This window comes from Neofelis nebulosa, chromosome 17 (genome assembly GCF_028018385.1).
Source record: "Neofelis nebulosa isolate mNeoNeb1 chromosome 17, mNeoNeb1.pri, whole genome shotgun sequence".
NCBI classification, from domain to species: Eukaryota; Metazoa; Chordata; class Mammalia; order Carnivora; family Felidae; genus Neofelis; species Neofelis nebulosa.
This window is the reverse complement of record NC_080798.1, coordinates 638,289-644,288: the sequence shown is the minus strand read 5'-3', so window position 1 is coordinate 644,288 and position 6,000 is coordinate 638,289. Positions and strand designations below refer to the sequence as shown.

Below are 6,000 nucleotides of genomic sequence, written 5' to 3'. Positions count from 1 at the left end.
CTGACTTACAGACAACCATCTTTATTAGATGGTCTGTCTTTTGCTAATGGAGAGAGAGAAAGAGCACACAAAAGTACACAAGGGCCACACCTTCTAGTATCTCCTCTTCTTAAAAGGACGCCAGTCACATTGGATTAGGACCCCATCTTTATGATCTCATTTATCCTTAATTATCTTAGTAAAAAAGTCACATACATAAGGCCTTTCCCCAGTATGAACTCTTTGGTGCTTAATGAGGCTAGAGCTGTTGCTAAAGGATTTCTGACACTCATTACATTCACAAGACCTTTCTCCAGTGTGATTTCTCTGGTGTCTAATGAGGCTAGAGCTGTGGCTAAAGGATTTCCCACATTCACTGCACTCATTAAGGCCTTTCCCTCATGTGAACTCTCCAGTGTAGAAGGAGCATAGAGCCATGGCTAAGTGATTTCCCACATTCCCCAGAATCAAAAGGCCTCACTCCAGTGTGAATTCTCTAGTGTGTAATGAGGTAGGATTTGCAACTAAAGAATTTCCCACATTCACTACACTCAAATGGCCTGTCTCCAGTGTGAACTCTCTGGTGCTTAATGAAGTTGGACAAGTTGGTAAATAATTTTCCACATTCATCACATTTGTGAGGTCTTAAACAAGTGTGAATTCTCTGATGTTGAAAGAATCGGTAACTAGAGATAAAGAATTTCCCACATTCACTGCACTCATAAGATCTTTCTCCAGCATGAACTCTCTGGTGTTTAATAAGGTGAGAACTGGGGCGCCTGGGTGGCACAGTCGGTTAAGCGTCCGACTTCAGCCAGGTCACGATCTCGCGGTCCGTGAGTTCGAGCCCCGCGTCGGGCTCTGGGCTGCTGGCTCAGAGCCTGGAGCCTGTTTCTGATTCTGTGTCTCCCTCTCTCTCTGCCCCTCCCCCGTTCATGCTCTGTCTCTCTCTGTCCCAAAAATAAATAAAAAACGTTGAAAAAAAAAAAATTTAAAAAAAAAAAAATAAAAATAAGGTGAGAACTCTAGCTAAAGGATTTCCCACATTCCCCACCCTCATAAGGCCTTTCTCCAGTGTGAATTCTCTGGTATTTAATGAGACTGGAGCTGTGGCTAAAGGCTTTCCCACCTTCACTGCTCTCATAAGGCCTTGTTCCAGTATGAATTCTCTGGTGAGTAATGAGGTCAGATTTGCAGCTAAAGAATTTCCCACATTCACCACAATCATATGGCTTTTTACCAGTGTGAACTCTCTGATCATAATGAAATTGTACTTCTTGCTAAATAATTTTCTGCATTCATCACATTCATGAGGTCTTAGCCTAGTGTGAACTCTCTGGTGTTGAATGAGGCCAGAGCTTTGCCTAAAGGATTTCCCACACTCCCCACACTTAAGGCTTTTCTCTAGTGTGAACTTTCAAATGGTCATGGAGGCTACAGCTTTTGCTAAAGGATTTCCCACATTCACTGCAGCTATAACATCTTTCCCTCGTGAGGACTTGTTGGTGCTGAATAAACGTGTGTTTGGGGCTAAAAGTTCTCATGCAGTCTCTCTGGTTACAATGACAGTTTACATTGTGGAAGGCCACCACACACTCAGTTACACTGTTTGACTTCTCCCCAGTGTGAGTGACCTGTTGCCAGAGAAAGTTGAGCTGGCCAAGAAGTCCTTCCTAATTTCTTTGCAGGTAAAGGGCTTCACTGACATCGAATTTGCAGTTCTCTAAAAGCAAGGCTCCGCCCATATTGCTTCTGAAGTGTTTCTCACCAATGTGCTGCTAATGGTGCTGATGAAGGTTTGCAGTGTCATGAAATTATTTTCCAAATGCCCCACATATGTACAATTTCTGCTTATGATGAGTGTCCTGGTGCTCGATCAAATGCAAAATGTCTCTCAAGATGGGTCCACAAATCTTCTGGGGAGACATACCTGCTTTGGAAGTCCCATCCTGTGACAATACTCTCGCAGAAATGCACTGCTCAAAACATATGGCCTTATCCTCCACTCCACACCGACAACCTGAAGGAAAGAAACATTGATGAAGTGCATGTTGACTCTGGTGAGAAGGGGAAACCTGTAGAAAAGTTATCTGACCAACCCAGGAATGAATCAGTGGGACTATTCTGAGGACCAGAGATCTGGGTACAGACTGTGGATGGGCAGCTTATCAGAACTGGGCCTCTAAAGATCATGGGATGGGGGAGGCCACACAAGGTAAAAGACACAACCATGGGGTGCAATACAGGAAGGAGCAGCATGGTCTACTACTTGTCCCTCTACAAACAACATTCAGCATATCTTGTCTTCTGCTGCCGTGGGTGTGTTAGGTAGAAGAATGTGTTCAGGCAGGAAAATGTGAATGCAACAGAGCAGCTGGTATGTGATGACTGTCTATGTGCACACACCATGACCCAACATGTAGACTCCAGTGTTAGAGCGCTCCAGACAGAGCAATAACAGGTGAGATGGAGTCCACCAATGTGGGGGAATAACCCTGCTCTGGAAGTAAGAGGAGAAGCAATAAACAGCAGACATGACAGTTGGCAGTGTCAAGAATGGGAAAGGCACTAATAAGGTTTAGTCACCACTGTCATTACACCACAATATCAAACAATAAGTTTCTGATATGATTTGAACACAGCCCTGACACTGTGCCTCCCCCAGGGCCAGGGTGCCATTGAGCTCATCTTGCTGGGGCTGGATTCATGCTATGGGCTCAATGTTTGTGTGTCTGCAAAATTCTCACAGTGAAATCTTAACCCTCAAGGTGATGGTATTAGGAGGTGTGTGTGGCCTGTGGCAGGTGATTAGATCATGAGGGTGAAGTCCTCATGAACGGGATTAGTGCCTTTGTAGAAGTGACTCTAGAGAGCCCTCTCATGCTCTTTCTGCCATGTGAGGACATGGGTACAAGATGGCCATTTATGAACCAGGAAGAGGCCCTTGCCACTGAATCTGCCAGCACCTCCACTGAGGGCTGCCCAGACATCAGACTTGTGAAATACATATTTCTGTTCTAAACACCCAGCCTATGTTAGTTTGTTATAGCAGTTGAAGTGGGCCAAAACAGAAATTGGTACGAGAAGTGGGGGCCTGCTGCAACAAATACCTAAGAAAGTGTTAGCAGCTTTGACACTGGGAGGTGGTGGGTAGGCTGGAAGAGCTTTGTGGAGTGTACCAGCAAAGGCCAATACTGTCACGAAGGGAGTGCTAACAGCAATTCTCATGACACTTTAGGAAGAGGAGAGTTGTACAGAAAGTTTCCATCATCTTAGATGATACTTAAGTGATCATGAACAGAATGTTGGTAGAAATATGGATGGACTTCACCAGAATGGTGGAGGAAATAAGGAACATGTTATTGGACAATGGATATAAAAGGATGAATTTTGTTCATGTTCTAGTATTTTGGGTTTTTTTAGTTTTTTAAAAAAAAGGTTTTTTTTAACGTTTTATTTATTTTTGAGACAGAGAGAGACAGAGCATGAACGGGGAGGGGCAGAGAGAGAGGGAGACACAGAATCAGAAGCAGGCTCCAGGCTCTGAGCCATCAGCCCAGAGCCCGACGCGGGGCTTGAACTCACGGACCGCGAGATCGTGACCTGAGCTGAAGTCGGCCGCTTAACCGACTGAGCCACCCAGGCGCCCCCATGTTCTAGTATTTTGTAGAAGTAAAATGTAAAAGCAATTAAACTGGATATTTAGCTGGGAAAATTTCTAAGCAAAGTATTGAAGGAGTTGCTTGGTTCTTCTTGAATGTTTATAGTAAAATGTAATTAGAACTGATTTGAAGATGGGACGGTTAAGCAAAAAGGAACCAGAACTTGGGGAGCCTGGGTGGCTCAGTTGGTAAAGCGTCTGACTTCGGTTCAGGTCACGATCTCACGGTTCATGAGTTCCAGCCACACGTTGGGCTCTGTGTGACGGCAGCTCAGAGCCTGGAGCCTGCTTCAGATTCTGTGTCTCCCTCTCTCTGCCCCTTACCGACTCATACTCTGTCTCTCTCTCTCAAAAGTAAATAAACATTAAAAAAAAATTTTTTTAAGGAACCAGAACTTAAAGATGTGGAAAATTCTCAGCCTATCCACGTTGAAAAAAATGAAAAAGCAGTTTTCTTAAGAAAACACTAAGGACGTGGGCAAGTGACTGATAAGGGTATCAGAATGCATATGAACCAGACGTTATCAGCCACCTCCATAGAAGCCAGGTGCTATTCTTCAAGACAAGGGAAGAATGACACCCTCCTGCCCAGCACCTCAGGATCATCAGACCCTCAGGGCTGCCATTCCCACCAACAGACCAGAGTATGGGCCAGTGGGGTAGAGTGATTTCTTTGGGGGTCGGGGGGGAGAGGGTCCACTTCCCTGGTTCAGGTGGGCCAGATGTGCCTACCGGGGCTTCAGGAAGGGGCTCTGGCAGAGAGCTGTAGTGTGCTCGACAGAGAGGGGGCCAATATTCAGAATAGTAGGGCCAGGACCCAAAGCGATAGAGTCACCAGCTTATAGTTCCAGTTTGAGAAGAGCTACAGTCATGAAATCCCAATCCAGGAGAGCACCAGAGGCAGGACTGCTGCCTACGAGAGCCTTGGAGGTGGGACTGCTGCTCCGTGGACCCGGATGGCACACCATGGAACCATAAAGTATTCTTCAGGCTTAAGGTTTAATGAAATTTGCCTGTGTGTTTTGAACTTATTTGCTATCTATCACTTCTCTTTCTCATTTCTTCCTTTTGGAACAGGAATATCTACTCTACCTCTGTTCCACTACCATAGTTCATAAGCACGTAAATTGTTTGGTTATATAGGTTCACAGCTGGAAAGAAATTTGTTGCAGGACAAATCATACCTCAAGTTTCACCCACACCTGATACAGATGATATTTAGATAAGACTTTAGAATTCAAAGTTGATGCTAGAACTAGTTAAGATTTGGGGGCTGCTGGAATGGGATGAATGCATTTTGCATGTGAGAAAGACATGAATTTTAGGAGCCAGGGGTGGAATGCTATGGACTGAAAGTCTGTGTCCCCACAGAATGCATGCAGAAACTCTAACCCTCAATGTGATGCCATTAGGAGGTGGGGACTCCTTGAGGGGATGAAGGTAGAGCCCTCACGAATGAAATTAGTGCCCTTATAAATGAGACCCCAGAGAGCTCCCTAATGCCTTTTTTTTTTTTTAATTTTTTTTTCAACTTTTTTTTTTTAATTTATTTTTGGGACAGAGAGAGACAGAGCATGAACGGGGGAGGGGCAGACAGAGAGGGAGACACAGAATCGGAAACAGGCTCCAGGCTCCGAGCCATCAGCCCAGAGCCTGACGCGGGGCTCGAACTCACGGACCGCGAGATTGTGACCTGGCTGAAGTCGGACGCTTAACCGACTGCGCCACCCAGGCGCCCCCCTAATGCCTTTTACTATGTTAGGACACAAAGAGAAGGCAGCAGCTATTAACCAGGAACAAGGTCCTCAGCAGAACTAGACCATGGCTGGTGCCTTGATCTGGACTTGCCAGCCTCCAGAAGTGTGAGGAATAAATGTATGTTTAACGATCCAGCCATGTTGGTTTGTTTTTTTTTTTTAATTTTTTTTTCAACGTTTTTTATTTTTATTTTTGGGACAGAGAGAGACAGAGCATGAACGGGGGAGGGGCAGAGAGAGAGGGAGACACAGAATCGGAAACAGGCTCCAGGCTCCGAGCCATCAGCCCAGAGCCTGACGCGGGGCTCGAACTCACGGACCGGACCGCGAGATCGTGACCTGGCTGAAGTCGGACGCTTAACCGACTGCGCCACCCAGGCGCCCCCGGCCATGTTGGTTTTTTACAGCAGCATGAAGACAATTCATTTCCATCCTGTGAACCACAGGAGCTCTCCACCTCACCCCCAAAATAAGCAACTACACAGGACCTGGGTGATACAAGGATTCAGGGAAAGACAGAAGGGCACCAAAGATGGGCCCAGAACAACTCAGCACGTGATATACCGCAGGAAAGAAAACTAACAAAGAGAGCTTCAGAGGAGG

At 45.8% G+C, this 6,000-nt stretch overlaps 1 pseudogene; it reads right to left on the bottom strand.

Annotated features, from left to right (window-relative positions):
- Positions 1–1,004: 1,004 nt before the first annotated feature.
- The window catches only part of LOC131500080 (zinc finger protein 256-like), a 17,023-nt pseudogene continuing 12,027 nt past the window's right edge, over positions 1,005–6,000 (bottom strand).